At 41.8% G+C, this 21,240-nt stretch overlaps 1 protein-coding gene and 1 long non-coding RNA gene across 2 annotated transcripts in view; one reads left to right on the forward strand and one right to left on the reverse strand.

Moving 5' to 3' along the window:
* Positions 1-6,346: 6,346 nt before the first annotated feature.
* LOC141797477 (uncharacterized) overlaps positions 6,347-21,240 on the reverse strand; it is an 83,714-nt gene continuing 68,820 nt past the window's right edge. The window contains exon 3 of the long non-coding RNA XR_012599080.1: positions 6,347-6,417. This is a non-coding gene — a long non-coding RNA (uncharacterized LOC141797477). The remainder of the gene's footprint in view (positions 6,418-21,240) is intronic.
* Positions 12,813-21,240, forward strand: part of gpr4 (G protein-coupled receptor 4) — a 65,964-nt gene continuing 57,536 nt past the window's right edge. Inside the window, exon 1 of the mRNA XM_074679786.1 lies at positions 12,813-12,944. The gene's annotated coding sequence lies outside the window, so the exon portion shown is untranslated. The remainder of the gene's footprint in view (positions 12,945-21,240) is intronic.

The following is a 21,240-nucleotide window of genomic DNA, read 5'->3' on the forward strand; positions in this document are numbered from 1 at the left end:
GATTTCGCTTTTGTGCGAAGGTAACGGACTCCAGAGTTTCTAGCTCCGCTTTCTGGGGTTGGATCTGTATGTCTGGCACCCCAATAAAAGGGAACCTATGGCCGCAGACCGCACCAAGCAGACCGGTTTGGTTCATCTCGGTATGATCACCAAATAACTGGGACGAGCCGTCCCACTTTTTGGGACCCTTTTCAAATGGGTGCCAGACTAAACTGATACGCTCTAAGAAGGTGGAGCTACAACACTGCAGACCGTTGATTGGTCAAAAGAATCGTCACTTACCCCGACGGCAGCTGTATTTCTCCTGGCAGCACACAGACTTCTCTGAAACAAAGCTTGATTGTTCTTTGTATCAAAGAGCTACATGCCAATCACAGAGAGGATGAAATGCTGCACGTCTTCCATCGTTGCTCTTCGTTTACGGTTTCGCGTTTTTCATCTTCGTTGGATTTATTAGCGGGGGTAAAGTGAGTCGCGCTGCTACGGCGTCACGCTATTGTTTAACAGCTGCGGCTTTTGGAATCCAGCTTACACGCCGCCTACCACGAGAGGGCACAGTTTGCTGTGGAAACGCAAACGGGATCAGGCTTAACTGTACCAAACCGTACTGAACCGAACCGCACTGCTTGGTGGAAACGCAGCTAAAGAGTAGGACAGTATGGGTCAGTAATCGAGGACCTGTCCTGGTTTTAGTCAAAGGAAACACCACAAAATGCGTGCCGTACTTAGACAAACTTAATTGAACCACTTAGTTGAAATAGGTCATTAGTTTTCTAACAGTTAACCTCCTCATACCACAGCTGTGTCCCTATCATCAGTGGAAGATGTATACCAACAAGAAACGTTCATGGACGTGCCTCAAAATCTTCTGAAACGTTCATCCACTCATGACGATGTCTCACACAGAGATGGAAGAGTGAGAGGAAAGCTGATCAGATTTCATCTACTGGTTTAAAGCAGGGGAGGTAAAATGTAGTAATGAACAAAGCTGTTGTTGTCACTCAGCCTGAACGTGGTGATGATTTTCTGCAGCAGCTTCAGTTTAGCAGCTGAAGAAGGATTGAGCTGAATTTAAAGCTGAACACTGATGAGGGAAACTTCAGCCAGGCTCAACAGTTAAGTTGATTCAATGCAAATGAGTCAGACGTGGGCTGTAATTTATTGATTTCACTGAGAAAAAGAGTCTGGTGTTTTTTTTATTTCACAGAGACGACAGGATGATGGAAAAGGCTGTGTATCAGGGAAGATGGATGCACGCTGCAGGATTCTCTGTGAAGAACACAGTAAGTGTGTGTGTGATATAAATCAGCTCAGAGAGGAAGAGGAGGAGGAGGAGGAGGAGGAGGAGTGGGCTGATGTGGAGACAGAGCGAGAGAAACATTCAATCATTTACAAACTATCGATCCAGACAACTTTAAGCTCGATGAACGTCAGAGCGGCTTCAGTAAAATGATGAATGCTCCTGACAGAAAGCCTTTCAGGACTTCTACGGGTTGGTTAGGCCGTGAAAATTTAATCCCCGCTCCGTCTCCAGGAAATATAGAAGTGTGGACGGAGTGGTTTGAGAAAAAAGTGCAGCAGACCTGTTTTTCTTTTTGTTATCAGCGAGGAGACGAGTCGTGAGAACGTCTCACACTGTTCTCTGTTCTCAGAGATACTTAATCAAATCACACCGGATGGAATCCTCTGACGCTCTGAGGTCTCAACCACAAAATGTACAACCCTGAGGCCCTCACACACACACACTCACACACACACACTCACTTTCACTTTATTACTCTGGGACTGAAACAATAAAACCATAGCACGACTAACTTGAATGAAAACGAAGATTCACTCTGGATCGGCCTTTAAAGTGATACACCCGGGTGGAACAAGTTGGGTCCAATCACAAGGTTTAGGGCAGAAATTACCCCTACAGCAGTGTTTTTGTGCAGCAGAAGCCCAGAGCGCACGCACCAAACACCCCCTCCCTGCTCCTCTGCCGGTTTCCTCTGCACTCAGACGGGGCCATATTTTACTTGACCAAAAACACAAATAAACGGACTCCCACCAAAAAAATCTGATATCGGTCTGCATTCACGCTTTATTTAGAGAATTTTCAGCGCGTTACTTTCACACAAAAACACAGCTAAATAAGGCTCTAGTTCTCATCGTGTCGTAAAACGGCGCTACCTCCGCTGCAGAGCCACAGCTGGCTACGAGGCGCTCGCCGCTTAGTGTATCAGTCTGCGTGTGGCGTGCCAGATATAAACAAACGCAGGTAGTCTGCCAGGACGAAGAGACACGATGAGAACTAGAGCCTTATTTAGCGGTGTTTTTGTGTGAAAGTAACGTGCTGAAAATTCTCTAAATAAAGCGTGAATGCAGACCGATATCAGATTTTTTCGGTGGGAGTCCGTTTATTTGTGTTATTGGTCAAGTAAAATATGCCCCCGTCTAAGTGCAGAGGAAACCTGCAGAGGAGCAGGGAGGGGGTGTTTGGTGTGTGCGCTCTGGGCTTCTGCTGAACAAAAACACTGCTGTAGGGGTAATTTCTGCCCTAAACCTTGTGATAGGACCCAACTTGTTCCATCCTGGAGTATCACTTTAAAGTCAAACAACAAACAGAAGCACATACATGATGCTCCTGTAACAAGCGCCAAATGTAAAATTTCAGTCACTGGTTAAAAGATGGGGCTGCGTGATGAGGCAACTGCAGGGGGTGTGCAAGACAGGCGCTGATCTGCCTCATTTGCAAAATTTCTAAACATTAAGCTATCGTTAAGTGGGTGATTTAAAATTGAGATTGAGATCAAATTTAAAGGTTTTGACTTAACTTTAAATTTAGATATAAAACTCAGATTAATTTCAATATTAACAATTTTAGTGAGTGTTTAAATTTAGATTCAACATTTAGATCTAAACTCACTGGCCACTTTATCAGTTAACCTTGCTAGTCCCTGGTAGGACCCCCTTTTGCCTTCAGAACTGCCTTAATCCTTGGTGGCATAGATTCAACAAGGTCCTGGAAACATTCCTCAGAGAGTTTGGTCCATATTGACATGATAGCATCACACAGTTGCTGCAGATTTGTCGGCTGAACATCCATGATGAGAATCTCCCGTTCCACCACATCCCAAAGGTGCTCTATTGGATTGAGATCTGGGGACTGTGGAGGACATTTGAGTACAGGGAACTCATTGTCATGTTGAAGAAAGCAGTCTGAGATGATTCCAGCTTTATGACATGGAGCCTTATCCTGCTGGAAGTAGCCATCAGAAGATGGGTACACTGTGCTCATAAAGGGATGGACATGGTCAGCAACAATACTCAGGTAGGCTGTGGACTTTAAACCATGCTCAGTTGGTACTAAGGGGCCCAAAGTGAGCCAAGAAAATATCCCCCACACCATTACACCAGCAGCAGCCTGAACCATTGATACAAGGCAGGATGGATCCATGCTTTCATGTTGTTGACGCCAAATTCTGACCCTACCATCTGAATGTGGAGCAGAAATCCAGACTCATCAGACCAGGCAACGTTTCTCCAATCTTCTATTGTCCAGTTCTGGTGTTGCTGTGTGAATTGTAGCCTCAGTTTCCTGTTCTTAGCTGACAGGAGGGTCACCCAGTGTGGTCTTCTGCTGCTGTAGCCCATCTGCCTCAAGGCTGGACGTGTTGTGTGTTCAGAGATGCTCTTCTGCAGACCTCGGTTGTAACCAGTGGTTATTTGAGTTACTGTTGCCTTTCTATCAGCTCCAACCAGTCTGTCCATTCTCCTCTGACCTCTGGCATCAACAAGGCATTTTGTCCCACAGAACTGCTGCTCACTGGATATTTTCTCTTTTTGGGACCATTCTCTGTAAACCCTAGAGATGGTTGTGGGTTAAAATCCCAGTAGATCAGCAGTTTCTGAAACACTCAGACCAACAACCATGCCACGTCACGGAGGCACAGTTAGCTGACCTTTCACCTCCTGGAGCATCTCATCTCTCCCTCTTTCTCCTCCTCAAACAGTAGAGCATGGAGGTAATGAGATGATTATTTGGAGGAAGAGGAAACGACAAGAAACAAGATCAGCGCAGCCGCATATGACATAAATCAGCTCAGTTAATCCATACTGATCAGACGAGGAGGGAGAAAGGAGGAGGAGGTCTGAATGGGAAGGAGACTCATTGTTGTGTCAGCTGAGAGTGGAGGTTTTCTGTCTTTGTGTTGGAGCTGGAGTCTGATAAACAGCGGATAATGATGTGCTGCAGGAGATAAAGATACAACATCCTCCTCCTCCTCTCTGCAGATAAACTCTGAAAACATTCATTTCTTCATTCACCTCTTGTGAATTTAACTCTCTCCTCTTTATCTCCCTCCTCCTGCTGCGCTGTGGGAGGTTCATCATCTCTCCCTGAACCTTTGAATCACTCAACAGTTTGTCACAGCGCAGGATGCTGTGTTAGGAATAACTCAAACACCAATTAATATTCCTGACACAGTTTATTAACAGGATCAGGAACAGGCGGAGAGAGGAGAGCACGAGAGGATTCAATTAAAACTCAAAATTAGAAAGTGTGTCGAGTAAAGACACTTTCTGTTTTCGTACTGTAACAACACACAGTTTATTCTACAGATTCTCACATTTTAAATCTGATTTTATTATTCCTTTAAGTTATTTTTCAGCTTTTTCTGCCTTTGTTTGAAGAGGACAAGACAGTCAACAGAGCAGGAGAGTGTGTGGAGACATCCAGAAAGATTTCAACACTCAGGAGAAAAGCAGCTGCGGTCGGGGTAAGTGACAATTCTTTTGTCCAATCAACGGTCTGCGGTGTTGTTGCTCCACCTTCCGAGAGCGGATCGGTTCAGTCTGGCACCCATACGAAAGGGTCCCAAAAAAGTGGGTTATTTGGGGATCTGTCCCGGGATAAGTCAGTGGAAACGCCACTAAATGTAGTAATGGAGCTTGTCAATCAAAATCCTGCTCGTTAACTACTGTGGGGGAGAGCGGTGCGCTCTTTAGATGAGAGCTCAGCGTGGATATGAGGAGAAATGTGAGATGACAGAGACATAGCAAGATGCTGCAAGTCAGAAAAGTTCAGGCAGCTCACGCTCCAACTGAGGATGTGTCGCGGTAGTTCAGAGAGAACGAGCGGCGCCATCGTGAGAAAAGACAACGGAGATCATGGAGAGGATCAAAGGATGGAGCGCTTGAGATGAACATGATCAAGAAAAGTACGTTTGTCTGTTTCTTTGATCAAAAACAGGAGGAGAGACATAAAAGGAGAGAGTCCACTCTCTTAGGTAGTTTTGGTGTTTACACAGTCAGAGAAAACAAGATTATTTAGGTCTTAAAAGATCGTTCAAGATGCTCTGAAAATGGCTGGCAACCAATGAGTTGCTCTAGTGTTAATTTTTATAACCCAAATATTTGCTGTGTAATTAATTGTTCAAATTTATGCGCTAGAGCCAAAGCCCTTGAAAATATTAATATTAAAGTAACAATGGCAACAAAAAAATATGTTTTATTTTTCAGGTGCTACATAGCCAAGATAAAAACCATCTTGATTTGACACAGTTTGTTTTATTTTGAAAGTCACTGGGCATTTTTAGGCGGTTTACACGCACAACTGTCCGTCCCGCTTAATCTGCTTTTTGCATCTTTACTATATCTTCACTGCATCAAAAAAATTGGCAGGCTTGTGTATCTGATCTGGAGAGCTCCGACTTGCCGTAGCTGGAATGCAGCTGGACCGCAACGGAGCGGATCCATTGCGAGTTAACACACTGGCTTCAAGAGAAACTTATCAGATCCAGAACCATGACGGATCAGCATGGTGTATTTTGAGCGTTAGGATGAGATAAAAAGAAGTGTGTTCAGCCAGCTTCAGGGTTTCTCCTCCTGTCAGTCAAGTTTTTTCAGTAAAGAAACCACCAAACTGTTTTTTGAATCAGGCTTTAAATAAGTTTTTTTAATGCTGTTAAAATCTGCTTTTTAAATTAGTGTGTATGTGGTTTCCAGTATTTCTGCAGCCAGCCTCTAGTGGACACTCAAAGAACTGCAGTTAGAAAAGACTTTTGCATGAGTTTCTGTAGTTTTCCCTCATTATTTTGACTCCAGAAATTACATTGATCCAACCAATCAGGCAAGAGGCGGAGCTCCACCTGAGCAGGTTACAGGGCTAACATACAGAGACCAACTTCCTGTGGGAGGAAGCTGAAGGATTTCTGGCTTTGAAGCAACTTTATGAAGTGTTGAACAGGGTTAAACATGCTGAGAAAAGGAAAGAGAGCTGAAGAAGTCAGAGAGGAGCTCTGGGAGAAGGTCAGGAATGCAGATTGTGTCTAACAGTCTATTCTCCGTACCTGCAGGGTGCCCGCGCTGCTGCAGACGGCCCGTCGAGCAGCGTGTTGATGTATGGGGCGTCGCTGGAGAAAGGCGGTTTGTCTGCGGGGCAGAAAAAAAAGCGTTTCATGAACGTATGTTTCCATTAGCTGCTGTTACAAAAGCTCAGCAGAGTAACTGAGAAGGTGGACCCGCTAGGTCAGCATCAGGAGACGGACCTGGGTACAGATCACGTTTACAACAGCCACACAGACGGACATTAAAATCAAATTATGGTCCTCTTTAAAACAAACAGGAGCCACAGGTGACTTCTTTATTCAGAGATCAGCTGATCAGGATGTGTTTGAACATGATGTGATGGATTAATCACGTCTGTTCGTCTCGCTGAGACATGAAGCAGCTCCATCCGGCTAAAACATGAACCATTTTCTAAGCGAGGAGAAGTGGAGCTGGATACTCAGAGACGACATCCTCTGATCAGAAAAACAGCGATCAGCCCAGCAGAGACGCTTCTCCTCCTTTCATCTCTGCGTGGTGCTGACTCTGTCTGTGAGAGCGCGATGTTCTGCAGACTCCACCTGTCTCAACAGAGCTGCTGCAGGGGGCGGGGTGGATCCATGTGGACAGAAACATAGTGAAGTGAGCACGATACAGAGTCTCATTCACCGCTCAGAGAGTAAAAGGCTCCAAAAGGAGGTTTTCTTCATGACTGTGCACAGAGATGCAGCTGTTTTCATGTGATTTCATGTGTTTTTAATTTTCCCTATTTAGGAACAGTAAAATCTAAAGGTGCAAAACCTAAACCTGGTCTTATCCTAAATTTATGTCCTCATATCAGGATGTTTTCCTCCCAGGACACCCAAGATTTTCCTCGTTGACCCCTGGGGACGTGGGGTCTCAGGAGGTTAAAGTTTGATAAAGTCCAAAACTTTTCTAAACTTTCTAAACTGTCCCTTAAATACAGGAAGTAGAGCATTATTTTTCATAATTAAACACCCAGATTAGAAACGTTAAGAAAAGATGTTTTTGTGGGCTGGTTGTTTTGACCTGACTTGTTCAGTGTATCTATATTGGTTTTTAAAAGGATGGTGCTGTTTTGTACGGAGGATTAAGGCCACTAAAAAAATAAAATAAATAAATAAATAAATAAATAAAATAAGCTAAAATTTTTTTGTTTTTGATTTTTTTTTTCAGAAAAAATAGAAATAAAAAATGGGATTTTTTTTTCAGTGGTCCTGTATTTTTGACCTTTTTGAAAACAAAATCTCATAAATAAAACTTTTGTCATCAGAAACAAAATACACTAAAATCAGTTTGACCTTTCAATTATTTATTTATTTTTTTGCTCTGCAGATTTTTTTTGGAGAATAGTGCAGATAAAAACGCTCTTGGATAAGTGACATTTTTTTTAATTTTATCTGCAACTATTATCTATTACATCTTTATAATTTATATTTTATCTAGGCACCGTCCTGCTGGTTGTGGCTGCCTGTTGGAGCAGCTCTCTCTTCTTTGTTGGTTTCTTGTAATTTTTTCATCTCTTTACCATCATCTTTGCATTTGGAGTAGAGTGGATCATTATTTGTTGGCCATGGACACCAAACTGGTTTTGTCTTCAGTCATATTTTTATAATTTTTTCTCCTGTGTTTGTCTGGAGATCCTACATGTAACCATGGCTGCATTGTTTACATGTGAACTCAGCTGTTAGAAGCCTGTAGCATGTCAATGCTAACTGGTGCAAGGCCTGATGTCTACCCACGACATCAACCTGTCCTTCCATCCATCGTTATTGGGAACGTCAGATCTATCTCCAATAAGATGGACAAGCTAGCTGTGCTAACCCAGCAATAGAGGGAATACCAGAAGGCAGAGTAGCATCATGCTATTCACAGACATTGCTAACAAAGCTAACACCAGACACCAACACCACATGTGAAGAGCTTCACCTGCTGTGAGCAGACAGGATCCAAGAGACAGAGACTGAACAGACTGCTGAAGAAGCTCAGTCCTGGACCCTGTGGAGGTGGAGGCTGGCTGACTGGACAATGATGGACAAGCTGTCAGCAACTGTTTTCTCATGGAGCTTTTTTTGCACTTTCTATACACTTTCTTACTTTTGTTTTCTTGATTGCTGCTGTGACTCCTCCTGAATTTACCCTTAAGATTTAAGCGATTTAACAGAGATGGCCGCCAAAAAAGGACTTAGGCCATTATTTTAATAGGTTGATGATATATGAAAACAAAACATTACAATCTCCCCCTGGTGGCTAACTGTAGTATAGGCACAGGATAATTTATCAAATTAAAGCATCATTAATGTATTTCTTTTTTGAAAGCGTCTGGCCCTCGGTGGGTCTGCTGAAAAAAACTGTTTGGCCCTCAGACAGATGCAGCTGATGACCTCTGACCTCCAGGATAAACAGTCTGTGTTGGTGTAAACACAGGAGACATGTTTATGGTTGTTTGTACATAATTAACCTGAAGTGGTCTCCACTTACTGCTGAGAAGAGAAAAGCTTCACTTCACTTGTTTGTTGAATCAAAGCTCAGGTAAACTCTTTATTCCTGCATTTAAAGTTCAGAAAAAATAATTATTAAGTTAATTACTCCTTGGAAAGAAAAAAAACCCTCTTTGGAATTGAAGTAAAAACTGTTTCCCAGTCTTTCCCTTTCATTTCCAGCCACGCTCGTCTAATGTGCTGAGATTCAGTGAAATATTCAGAGTGTAATTACGCCCTGGTGGGAAATACCCACTCAATCTTCTGCCATAAAGGTTTCCAGCTCATCTTGAAGCATTTTTCAGCATGGGGAGACATCAAGCGTAGGAAAACCGGTGGGCTCAGCTAAACAAAGAGAATTTAAAGAAAGGCTTCAGAGCAGGAGTCTCCACTTTAAGTCAGGATCACTCAGCAGCTCTGAGCCGCTCAATCTCCTTCAAACCTCAGAGTAAATGAGCTGGAAGGTGTCTTAATGTCTGTTAATGGGACGTAATGAGTTGACTGCTGGGAGGTGTTTCACACCAACGCGCCTGGCTTCCTTTAAAAACCTAAAATCAGCTGCTCGGGCTGTAAACAAAGCTCACAAACACAGAGAGGTCAGCAGAGACGGATCAGCGCTTAGCTCCCACAGCGCAGGACGTATACATCACACTCTGCATAAACATTTAGGGTAAACTAAAACAAAGATGGCAATTAGAAAGACGTTTCTCACAAAGGGCATGAACCACCTCCCTCTGAGCGCTGTGAAACTGCTTCATTAATAAAAGTCTGTGCACCATACCCCGTAAATCCACAGCAGCTGTCTCTTTAAGCAGTTTTTTTAAAACTTAAAACAGTCTTGATCCTTTTTTTTATAATTAAGGATGGTGCACAGTGCCGGCTCTGCAGCCACCCCGCTGCACACAGACTGATGAGCTCTGTCACCGAGCGCCTGCTGACCTTTCCACGCTAACACAGACACAAACACTGATCGCTTTCTGCTGTCAGCCGCACAAATCACACGGGAAAACAAAGTAAAGGAGTGAAACGGAGACATGTTGATGTGTGAGGTGGATCATTTCAGCTGTAGGTTTACATTATGATGATGGATCAGGTAGTTTTTTACCTCGTCTGGCTGTTCACAGGAAGAGGGAGCAGTTTAATGTTAGAGAGGGGGTATCATTCTTTCTCTTGTCTTAATCGTGGATATAAAGTACCAATGCTGGATGTTCAGACTGAGCACGTGCAGATTTTTAAACCTCTACTTGTTCATTTGTTGAAGAAATCCCTGAATCTGTCTGTCTGATTAAAAAACTCTGTTCTGAAAATAGCACAAGTTCTTTCACACACTCTGAAGAACAGGGATAGCTCTTTGACTTTGTACCCCTAACGCAGGCAAACTTTAATAAAACTGAGAGGTAAAAGGTACGAGGGACGTCTGAACTAGGGATGTACCAATCTGACGCCGATCGGCGCTGATCCAGCCCCTCAAAGCGGGATCAGGTATCAGTGGGAAAGGATCGGTCCAAACTTGACACTAAGGCTAAACTATGATTTAGTCTAAAAGGTCGAAATTTTTACAATCAAACTGTAATTTCTGTAAATCCTGAAGCTTTTTTTTTAACAAACTTCTGTCAAACATTTAAACACTTATAGTTAAAATAAATATTAACTTCAATAATTCCGTATGTACACATTTTTAGAAATTAAATTAGGATTGGTATCAAAGTCGATACCCAAAGGCCAGGTATCGGGACCAGAAAGGCTGGATCGGTGCATCCCCAATCTGGACCCTGCAGAACATGACGGTAACAGTCAAGTCCGGCTGTAATAATAGATCTGATCACTTCTATTTAACCAATCCTGGTGAAGTTTAGAGTTAGGGACGCCCTTCTCATTTACAGGTATACTTCTCCTCAGACAAAGTGGACACAGAAATACGCAAATGAATAAATGTGGAAATGCAATAATAGAGATATACAATGATGTTGAATTCACAAATGTACTTATATAAATTAATGTATAAATTTAACAAAGGACACATGGTTGCGCTCCATGAGGTTTGCTCTTGTGTGAGAACCTGGGTTTCTAATCCAGCCTGTGGTCTCTGTCCTGGGTGTCACTTCCCACTCTCACCCTGTTTCCTGCTCCATCCACCGTCCTCTCCTCTCTGGGTCATGAGTCACTACAGACCAGGAAACGATACAGAACCAGTGCCCAAACCAGTTTTCTGTACTTCTGTGTATTTTTATGTGTTAATAAATGTCAAAGTCTTTCAATTTAACACATTTATTTCTCAGTATATAACCTTACAATGCTGTGTTCATGTCCAGCATGGAAAATATCCTACTCTTCCACTCCCTCACAGTCACAAGGATCCGGTACCAATAAAGTACCTAATTTGGTACCTGTCCCTACTACAGAGATATATACGCAGGTAATAAATCAGATATGCACTTTGTTGTGTGTGTTGACTATGGGGAAGAAAAAAAAAAGACAGAACAAGAAATAAATAAATACATTTATTAATAGATGCAGAAATGAGTGTGTAGATAATTAAATGAATAAATGCCCATGCTCTGTCTCCAACAGACCCTGAGAGAGCTGGCCAATCAGAGGGAAGGGGGTTTGTGGAGATGGGAAGCCTTAAAGAGACATTGTTTTAAAAGCAAAGGCTAAATTTTTTTTATTTTTACTTTTCTTTATATCTTTGTATATTTTATATATTGGCTAGGAATGGGCGAGTACTGGTATCGGTATCAGGTATCGGGCCGATACCAGCCTTATGCCAAGGTATTAGTACTCGCAAAGGCTGCCGATACCAGCTGCTGATACTCAAGGCAAAAAAAGCATGCGTCAAGTAGTCCCCCTCTTCAGGAGTTGGTGCCACAGTGCTGTGGTTTGACACCATTGCAAATGTGTTTCAGCTCCTATTCACCACATGGATGAACCAGGGACAGTTAACAGTTAAACTGTTTTATTTTGCACTTCAGTTTATTTAGAGAAATTCTTAAATGGCTAAAACTCTGACAATTGTTAGTTTTATTTTGCACTTTTGTTAACTTATTGAAAAGAAGTCACAAAATTGGAGACAGTTGTTTGTGTTTTATTTGGACTTAATGTCAGAGTGACTGTGCTGTCTTTTTTCCAAAATGATCTGTCACCGTTAATTGAAATTTTATGTATCAATACAAAGTGGTATCAGTACTCGGTATTGGTGAGTACTCAAGAGAAAGTACTCGTACTGGTATCGGTCTGAAAAAAAAGTGGTGTCAAACATCCCTAATTTTAACGTTTCCATATTCTATTTTACAGAGTGTACTGTCTGTATTATTTTCTGTTCTTATTAACTGTTGCACCAACACAGCAAGTCAAATTCCTTGTATGTGCAAATGTACTTGGCAATAAAACTTGATTCTGATTCTGAAATGAGGGCTTAAAAAAGTGTGAGAATTATATTATTATTATTATTATTATTATTATTATTTTATTATTATTTTATTATTATTATTATTATTGTTATTATTATTATTATTATTATTATTATTATTATTATTATTATTATTATTACTGTTATTTATCGTTACCATTATTATTATTATTATTATTATTATTATTATTATTATTATTTTATTATTATTATTATTGTTGTTGTTGTTATTATCATGATTATATTGTTATTTTATTTTATTTTAAACAATTAATTAATTGATTAAATAATTAATCATTTTTTAACGATTTTTTTTAATGACATGTGAGTCATGTAAAGATACTACAGGGATATCTGAGAGGACTTTATACAGCCTAGTAAAAAGCACAACACCCCTCTTTAATTATTTTCACGTGTTGCGCTGTGAGATGTCACCGTGATCTCTAATACCGGGTTTAACTTTCTGTGACGAGAGAGAAAAAGGGGAAGCGTTACGCACGATACTACTACACCCCCCTCCTCCTCTCCTCCTCCTCCCTCTTTCTCTCTGTCTCCCTCTGTCTCTGTCTCTCAGTCGGAGGCTCTGCGGACCCGGATCAGACCAGCAGAGGATCACTGAGCGCTTTTCGCGGAGCTTGAATGAATTGAACTTTTTCTTGGAGGATACTCGCGGCGTTGCTGATTTTTGGGGAACATGACATCAGGAACCCGGGACTGTGTCTGTGAGTAAAGCGCTGTGTTGTTGTTGTTGTTTCTTCCTCTGTTTGTTTCTCTCAGAGAGGAGGAAGAGTTCAGGTGGTGAAACTGTCACCTGTTATAGAAAGCTATGATTCAGCTCCGTGCAGCAGACCGAGCTCAGGCGGAACATACACAACATGTAGTTAGACTGCAGCTCTGCAGCTCTGCACTTTCTACCTACAGCGATAAAAAAGAGGAGAGTGAGAGGCTCAGCAGCTGCTTTAGGGAACTACTGGATCATATGCAAACAGTGTGTGCTCTTATTTTACTGTTACACAACACTGAAACTGAGACTTAGGCATTAAAAACTTCATGTGTGTACAAAAAGACTTTATAAAGAGGGAAATATAGGTTTTCAAAAAGCCAAAACTCTTGATTTTTTTTAAATTAGATGCTGAGATTATAATTCCAGTAAGCCAATTTGCCTTCCTCACACCCCACTCAATGTAGTATAAGGAGTCTCAACCTCCTGTCCATCTCCTCTGACTCCTCACTGATCTGACATCCTGTCCACTCTGCACAGCAGCCGGCTCCCCACTCCATTAGCTTGTTGTAAAATAAAGTGAAATTGCATTAGTGCATGGAAATGTTACGGGACAGAAGGCACTTGTGCACAGCTGTGGGGGTTTCGACTGCAGACCATTAATAAATCATGAGGCTGGACAAATAAATCAGCTGCTCGTGACACTGAACCTCTCTTTATCTGGCTCCTGCGCAGCCAGCTCAACATTGTTCTGTCGTGGAGCTGAACCGTGGCTCTGGTGCTACGAGGAAACATCCAAAAATAGATGATAATGTTTTCAATGAGCTGCAGGGTCTGTCTTTGAATCTGCTGCCCACTCACAGCCCAGAGTTTCTCATCCTATCACTCAGGGAAAGATGAGTGCAGACGATTATCACTCAGGAACTGTTTCTTCTCGGAAGCAGGACGAGTTCATGAGCTGCTTTGTTTGTTTGTTTGTTTCTTGAACAGATAAACTGCAAAGTGCACACTGTCTTTGCATCATAAAATCCCTGCACATATTTAAACAACCTGACTGTAAACTCTAAACTGGGGGTGTCTGAACTCTTTCAGGAGGAAAGTAGCTATTGGCTGTCCAAGAAGCCGCCTGGTTTGTATGTGATTGTCATGGACGTTGTAGGAGGGAGGAATAATGCATGCGTTGATGATTCGAGAAGGAGTTGTCCGCCTGTAGCCATGACCACATGTACTTTTATACATTTAGTCCTCTAATCCACACCAAACCGCAGTTTTACGTCACTAATAACAATGTTTTCTGAAAACTCTGGCCCAAGTGAAAACTTTGAAAACAAAGTTTTTTGTTCTCAAATGTCACAGCTGATTCATAGGGGTTCATTCTGATTGGATGGCTTGTTTCACGTCTGAGATACGCTGCCAAATTCGGGGTTTGTCATGCTTTGAGCGGCACTTATTGGCAGATTTGCATGGTCACATATTGACAAGATCTTAACATGAAAGTGGGGGATGTTCATTTTTTGAAAATACCTGACTAAGGGGCTGTTTACACAACAACGCTTTCAGGATGAAACACAAAAGTATTACTGCGTTTCAGCCTCAAGGCGGCTTTACATCGCCGCTCAGCAACGCGCCGCCTCCAGTCATTTTATAATGAGGGTCGGGCGGCAGACGACAAGCGGTTTTGGCTGCGGCGGTAGGACCCAGAAGCGGTTGCTGCCCACGCGCACAGATTTTCCCCTGCCGCCCGGAGTCCAGCGTGTTGAACTTTCTGGCGGCAGCCGCCTGGGAACAGTCAATCACATCGAAGGAAGAAGAAGAAAACCCGGAAATAGCAGGCTTCACGGGGCAAAACGAGCAATGGAGGAGCTAATACAGACAGTAAACAGAAACTATAAGGTACTACTAGGGGGTACGTGTTTTTGAGGAAGGAGTGTTGTGAAGGACTTTTGGGTGGGCTCTGCTGTGACGTTCGCCGAATCACCTCTACGTCACTGCCGCCTGTTACTCCATGCTAATGCCGCGGCGGCAGGAAACGCTCTGCATTTCAGGGGTTTCCGCTGGCAGAGAAGCGGTTTTCGGGGCGGTTACCGCGCGGCGGTGTGAAGGGCGCTTCAGGTTTACACGGAAACTGCTTTTTAGCTGACCTAACTTTTGAAAACAGCCTCCAGAGTGGGATTTTTCTAAAACGCTGCAGACTCTGTTGCCATGTAAACAGTAAGCTGGCGTTTTCAGGAGAAACGCCGGCTTGTGCTTGTGCTGCTCATTCTGCTGAATCAGATGATCGGCTCAACTCTACTTCAGTGGAGATCTACCAAAAGCCGCTTCTGGACAAGACAGTGATAGCGCCACCTACAGGCCTGGCATGCTTACTACAGCATTTTCAATCCCTCAGCGTTTTCATGTAAACACAGATTTTTTCCACTGTGTTTAGAGTTTTAGGATGAAACAGTGTCATGTAAACGGGGCCTGTGAGTGGTTTGGGATGGGGAAAGGCCCACGTCAGCACCTGCTGCTCATTCAGGACGTGGTCACACTGGCAAACCGTACCGTGCCTAACCTTCAAACCTAAAGTCCAGTTTGTTCGGCCAGTGTGACCACAAGTGTGCCGTGCTTGAGCATGATTCATGAGGTGGGTTTCAGCCATAGACTGTATAAAACATGGATGTAGCCTAGGATGAAGCCAAGCCACATTTGGTATGACACCGGTTGCTAGTTTCCCTTCGAGCAGCTACAGGGCACTTGTCAGTCACGTGACCTGAGCAGTGCCTCTGATTGGACAATCAAATGATCCTGATAACTTCTAAACCACTGAGATAGAGAAAAAATCACTCACCATACAGTGTGCTGATAGTGAAATCAACGTTTCAGACCCAAGTTGTTCTTTGAACCAAGCTGTAAATATGCTTTTAAATGCCGTAAACCTCAGTTTTTATGGCTGGGTGTGAACGTGACTTCCAGACTTTCTGCAGCCAGCCTCAAGTGGATTCTCAATGAACAGCAACTTTAGGCACTTACGCATAGGCTGCACAATGACGTTGGTGGGTGTGTGTGCGTGTGTGTGTGTGATACCCGCTACAGTACAGCACAGTTTGGATGGTTAGTGTGACCGCGGCCTTAGCAGAGTGGGATCAGATGCGTTTTTGAAAAAGAGGAGCTAGTGGGGCTGGAAAACTCGCCAAAAAAGCGGGAACATTGCAAAAGTTGGCAACACAGATCAGCAATTACTGACATATTTATTAACACACGAATGACCCATCTGTTAACGATTTTTTCCTCATTAAGTGAGCTCAAACCTTGTCCCATCATCACAGACTGATGAACTCAAACCTCACCTGTCCCTCAGGGGTCAGCACACTCTGCTTCTGACCAAGGAAAATGTTCTCCACTAGGGGGCGATATTTAGACAATATGTCAGGATGATTTATGGCAAGGTCAGGATTTGGATTTTATCAGGTTGGATTTGCATAGTCAGACTATTTTGACCAGCAAAGAACATATTTAGACCCTAACGATTCTGGTTTCTTCTTCTTTATGCACCAGTTTTTGCCTCTTTGAACTCTCACATTTTCACACCATGTTAAAAACTTTTGTATAACGACGTTCACTGTAAGAGTTGTTGAATTTTAAATGTAGTTTCAGACATTAGACAGACTTTGGTTTTGAAAATGTTAATGTTAAAACATGTCGTTTCACTTCTAAACACCGTGAGTCCCGACCCCCGTGCTGTTTGTGTTGGCAGTGAAACTCTAAATTTAAGGGCACGGTTATGAATAATGTTTATACAGAGATGTGTCTTTGAAGGATTATTTCTTGGCACAGTCTTCTGTTTCTTAATGCGGATGTCAGGAAGACACGGAGGAAAACAAAGTGCAGCAAAGAGGATTCATGTTTGCTGTCTCGGATTATCTCCCCGCGCTGAAGCTGATTTTTCTCTACAGGAATGAAGCATCTTAAAAAAAGACACCGAGCAGTCTGAGAGACAGCATCATCGTCTTTTAATTAGATAACAGTTCCCAGGGTGAAGCCGAGCCTGGATGGCTTTAAATTTGGTGAATGTATCATTAAATTGAGTCGGTGTAATCTGGTCATTGAAAGGTCGAGCAGATGAGCGTCCTCGGGCAGGAAGAGTCTCAGAGGTTGAGACCTGCGGGAAGCGCCGTGCTTCATTGAGCTGCGGGGAAATGTTTGAGCAGACCTTAATGGTCATTTTCATAAAACAGTCTGCACAATGTCTCCTTTCTTCCTCCTCAAGGATTCCTGCTTTCAACTCCAACTCATGAAATATTCAAATCAGAGGAATCTCTTTTTATTCTTCTCAGATCTGAGTTTCTGATTCACTTTTTTTATTCCTCTGTTTCTCCTCTGTGTCTCCCTGTTTTTTTATGTTTCAAATTGTGTGACATAAAGGTTGGCATTTAAAGTTCCTGTAAGGAAAATTTAGTTTCGCTGAACTCTGGCGCCCCCTGTGGACGGAGCAGTGACTGCAGTCTCTCTGCTGATCCTTTCCTGGTCTCACGCAGTCATGCATTTACAGGCTCTCTGAGGACTTAATAAGTGATCCTGAAAGCGTCTCACTTTTGCATATTTGTCAGTTCGTGATCAACAATTTGAAATGAAATTATCAGCGCTAATATCAGTTATTTCTAAGTGATAAACAATTAACAATTAAACAATTTATATCTCCATTTAAACCAAAAGTTTAGCAGAAAGGAGGCAAATCTGTCCCCTTCTGAAAACTAAACTTTGCTACAGACTGAGTTCACGATGTTTGATTGTTGTCATGCTACAAACAACAAATACATATAGCATCTTGTTGCTTTGCATCCTGGGAAAAAAGTATCTTGAATGAAGAAAAGTACAGTTTAAAAAATTGATAAAATGCAAAGTGTCACATCCTGAGTAATGATGAAAAAAGCAGTTTTTTCCAGTGTACTGACTCATTAGAATCAGTTCAGTGAAGTGATTTGTTCAAAAGAGTTGTTCACTGACTCATTTAGTGAATCAGAATTATGAGTCAGTAAAATGAGAATTTAGTGGGATTAAGCTACAGTTTGCAAATTGTTGCATTTATTACATTTATTACGTTCAGTAATCAGTCATTGACTGTGTGACTGAGAGGAGTGGGGAGATTTGAAGGCGGAGCTGCCGTTCAGTAAATTCAATAAGTGAACGACAGTCAGTGAGTGATTCTGTTGGAGCTGCATTGAACGAGTAATTCTAAAGTTAACTGAGTATATTTAAATTTTGATATAAGCTGTGTGCAAACGGGCAGCAGTTTAAACGCTCAAGTAAATATTTGCTACTTCCTTGATTTTGGAGACATGAGAGCGAGCTGTAGGGGAGCGCTTGAGCGACACAGGACTCCTGACCAACCCTGTCCTTTTGGTTCAGTCATTATGTATCACTGACGGCGCATCACTAATCCTCAATGTGTGATGGTGGTCATGGGTAACTGTGCAGCCAGAGTCTGCGCAGTAGACGATGAGGGATTCTGGGAGAATATCAGTGGAGCTGGGTGACAAAAATAGTGATTGTGTTTTTCTTTTGAGAGTCTAATCACTTCTTGACTCTACCTCTTGACGTATTTTTACTATCCCCGACAAAATACACGAGAACGGCAGCTGTCAATCATCAATAAACGTGGCGTAAAACCTTGTTTTAACCTCGTATAACTAGAGGTAGACCGGTATATCGGCTGGCTGATATATCGGGCCGATATTTGGACATTTGTCTCTATCGGCCATCGGCCGTATTTTCTTTTAAAAAGCCGATTTTTGATCCGTTGTATAAAGTGACGCAATTTTTGATCAGGCACAAAAAAGATGAGCACCTCAAACTTGTGGAACCACATGAATACTTTACATACTTTTCAACTTTTTTTTTTACATACTGTTCAAATTATATTAATAAGTTTAAATTTCTTTTTGACATTTTAAGAAGAGTGTGAATGTTTACTACTGCTTGTTACATTGTGTGTTTACTCAGACAAAATATTTCATTGTTTTGAAAGCTGAATAAATGTTCAGAGGACTGGACACGACTTGTTGTAATAGATTTCTTTTAGTTGCTCAGAAATTGCTGCGTTTCACAAAAATGTGATAAATATATATTTATTTAACAATCGGCCTGAATATCAAATTGGAAAAATCGGCTATGCATATCGGCATCGGCTGCCCAAATTTGGAAAGCATTGGCATCGGCCCCCAAAAATCCCATATCGGTCGACCTCTACTTATGACTAATGAAAATGAAACTTTTCAGAAAAAAGAGGACTTGGATACAAGGCATCCAAATGATATCCTCAAATCACCACAACAATCAGATGTGAGAAACATTTCTACCAGGTGTATTAATTTTTTAAAGTTTGAACGCAGCCCATCTGGAATGACTGGAGATACAGATTTTTTGACATATACTGCAGCCAGCCACCAGGGGAGCAGTAATTTGTGCCGACCTCACTGCGAGCGTCCATTTTTTTTTTACAGTTTATGGTTTTTACCCCAAAAATGGGCTGCTGCCCCTATATTCTAGACTTTACGGTAATTTCAGTGTTTTGTAACCAGCTGAAAACTTCTCACAGGAGCTTTAACCCACATTTATGTTGTGTTACAATTCATGACAGCATGAATAAACCATTAGCATCATCCTCTTCCTCTTTCTTCATCTCCTCCTCCTCATCATCATCATCATCATCATCATAATCATGTCGTGAACTATCTCTGACCCCTGAGGTAAGATAATCTGAGCTCCAACCTTGGAGGCAGAAGGATGGCTGCGGTTAGCAAAGAGCCCCAGCTGTACTTATCTAATGCTCCCTTTGACCACCCCCCATCTCACACATCACACAAACCACACACACACTCCTCAGCCCCTGACCCATATACATGTAGCTCTCTGCTCTCTGAACCGTCCCCTTTTAGAGAGCACACGGTGGTATGAACTTGTGTCCATCCTCGGTCTGAAAGGCTAACACACACTAACACTCACACTGCAGGATATTACTCATGAAGTGTGTGTGTGTGGTTGCTTAGATAGGAGCAAAGACTCAGCATGACGCTTCAGAAAACACAGGCTGCTACTTTCTCCTTGACTAAAACGCTTCGTCCATGATACGACGGCCGGCAAACTGAAAAAAAGCAAAGAAAAATCCACAGAGCTCCGAGAGTAAATCTTATCACATCACTTTTCATCCAGCAGCGGGTCAAAGTTGTCAGTTATCCTGGGAAATATCAGAAAATCTAATGGATGCTCTGGAAAAATTGGATTAAAAGAGGAAATTGAAGGACGCAGAGTTGAGACCAGCAGATGGGAAAAAAAGGACCGACGAGAAGTTTTCAAACAGAAGCAAAAGGAGAGAAAGAGGAGGAGAAATGAAGGAGGAGGGCAGCAGACAGTTTGGAGATGAAAGCAGGATAATGGATGGATGTGAGAGGACACGAGGATAAAAAAGGAGCTTCAGAGGCGGGGGGGATGTGAAAGAGAGAGCAGTGATGGTGTAATTGCTCTCCAGAGGAGTTCTGATAAGCAGCACTTAAGAGCCTGTGTGGTTAAGTAATCACTGTGATTAAGGCCCAGAACGGCTGCAGCGCTACAGAAAGAAGCTAACGGCTAGCACGACCTGAGCATCAACACCCACGGCTCTGCTTTGTCTCATCGCACTGTGAGGTAACATAACAAAACACAACCGAACACACACGTAAGGTGAGAACACGAGTGTTTACTGACTGTAAAACATCGAGATTTAGAGCTCCCCCTGCTGGCCAAGTGCAGAACAGGTGCTAAAAGCCGCCTCCTTTAGATGGAAATGGTTCATACTATAAAAACTAAAATAAACAGAGTATTATTTTGGTTAAACTGAGTTTTTGTTGTTGTAGTTTGTTTAGTGTTCTGTCTAATTTCAACAAGTCACTTGATTTTAAAGCTCCTGTGAAGAGATTTTTACTGGCTATAAAATAGCCTTAAATTCATGGTGGGACCTTTGTAAAAAAATAAATAAAATAAAATAACGAATAAATAAATAAATAAATAACAATAGAAAAATAAAATGAAATATAAAAATAAATTAAGATAGAACAATAAATAAATAAATAAAAAAAAATTATTAAAATAGAAAAATTAATAAAATAGAAAAAAAAATAAAATTAAACAAAATAAAGATTTTATTCATTTTATTCATTTATTTCTTTTATTTATTGTTCTATACAAAATAAATTGTATAGAACAATAAATGAAAGAAAATAAAAAATAAAATGAAAAATAAAATCAATAAAAGAAAAATAAATAAAAAAAAGGAAAATAAA

This window comes from Halichoeres trimaculatus, unplaced genomic scaffold (genome assembly GCF_033239565.1).
Source record: "Halichoeres trimaculatus isolate MK-OKI-2021-1 unplaced genomic scaffold, fHalTri1.1 fHalTri1_scaffold_9, whole genome shotgun sequence".
NCBI classification, from domain to species: domain Eukaryota; kingdom Metazoa; phylum Chordata; class Actinopteri; order Labriformes; family Labridae; genus Halichoeres; species Halichoeres trimaculatus.